At 35.9% G+C, this 1,676-nt stretch overlaps 1 long non-coding RNA gene across 1 annotated transcript; it reads right to left on the minus strand.

Moving 5' to 3' along the window:
• Positions 1-297: 297 nt before the first annotated feature.
• LOC111665668 (uncharacterized) lies at positions 298-1,676 on the minus strand. Its single transcript, XR_002761521.2, has 3 exons — positions 1,644-1,676; positions 1,200-1,294; positions 298-1,082 (listed from the first exon to the last, which is right to left on the minus strand). It is a non-coding gene; the product is annotated as an uncharacterized LOC111665668 (long non-coding RNA).

Below are 1,676 nucleotides of genomic sequence, written 5' to 3' on the forward strand. Positions count from 1 at the left end.
TGTGTTTAAAGGTAGGGAAATAAAATGTAGCGTTGAATCCCTCCTGTTTAGTCTTGTAAAAGTTACTAAATTATCCATAGCTTGTTTGGTCAGAGGTGCACTTTAATAACACTGTAAGTCTTAGGTAAGACATCAAAGTTGTTTATGGAAAGTAGCTATGAAAAAATAGCAAAGAGTAAGGTAGTAATATCCAGTAAGGCAGCAAATTGAGACTGTCAGTAAACAAAATGGCTTAATCTGAGGATAGCAGGTGCGGAAAAGCAGAAAGCTCCAAACAATCAATAAGTTGAGGCAAGATGATGAAACAAGCTTTATTTAACCGTGAACAAGTCCAAATCTGGTGAAAGTGTCACTGTGAGTAAAAAAAAAACAGCAACGCCAATGACACATTTAAACAACTGTTACTAGATTACACCATGGATGGATATTAATAACTTCCTCGTAATTGTTTTCAATGCGTTTTTCCGGTGGCATCTTGTTTTCTATCTCAAAATGGACTTCATGTCACTGCAATGTTTTCTTTTAACAGTTTACATGAAAATATTTTGTAACTGCTGATGCAATGCTTACTTGAAGTCTTCTTCATTTATTTACATCACAATTTTTTTATAAATTCTTTTCTAATTATGTTTAAATTAAAATACCACTGTTTTGGGGATTTAAAAACTTAATAATAAAGTTTGAGGAACAATATTGACACTATCCTGTAATTATTTTATTAAAAATAACAGATACCACATAAAAACAAACATGGCTCAGTTTCTAATGATGAACAAATAAAAATAAAATAAACATCCCTCCAAAGGATCATGGAGTAGTGCTCAGTGACACTTTGCAAGTTATACAAGTTGTCCTCAAATGAAATGCCAAAGCATTTTGGTAAAAAACCCTCCATTGGAGGTCACATACAGTATATCAACAGCACTAGTTTACCAGATATTGTAAATCAGGACTGTTGGTTTGAGTCTCGACTGCTGGTCATCTCCTGGATGAACCAGTGTGGCAGGAATGAATACTGGGAGTCCCTGTGGATGGAGAAGGTCACATCTCTGTGGGGCTCCCAGGAGAACAGGTACACCACACTGGAATGGAAACAATGTTTTATTAACAGCAAAACAAAGTGCTAACAATACACTGCAAATAACAAGTGACCTATAACTGAAGACATTCACGGTGTTGTCTCTGTCATTGTTTCTCACCTGGGATTGTCTTCAGTAGCCACATGCTTCACAAAGGACAAGAAATCAGAGCAGAAGTTCATACAGACTGTTGGCTTCCAGCAGTTGTATTCATTCTGGTCAGAGAAAATACAGAAGACATTTTAATATATAAGACTACAAGTCTACAGCTACAGTTAGGTACTCAAATCAAAATGCTAACATCTCATTTTGGAGTGTTGCCATGGTAGCATTTGCTGAGGTGGTGCTAGAGGAAAGGTCAGGGAATCACAAAAATGAGCAGAATTCATCCTCTGGGCACAAAAAAAATCATGGCAATCCAATTTCAGTCTGTACCAAAGTGGTGGGATGACACACCAAAATAAAAGACATTGCCATTCACAAAGTCGTGCTACAAGCATGGCTAAAATAGATCAAATTAAGTTTCTATAAGATTAGATTAGTTTTCAAACAACTACACTATACCTTGATGAGATGTGAAATCTTTGATATGTGAAA

The sequence above is a fragment of the Seriola lalandi genome, unplaced genomic scaffold, assembly GCF_002814215.2.
Source record: "Seriola lalandi dorsalis isolate HSWRI2012SDOR001 ecotype SW California unplaced genomic scaffold, Sedor1 jcf7180002002354, whole genome shotgun sequence".
Taxonomy (NCBI): Eukaryota; Metazoa; Chordata; class Actinopteri; order Carangiformes; family Carangidae; genus Seriola; species Seriola lalandi.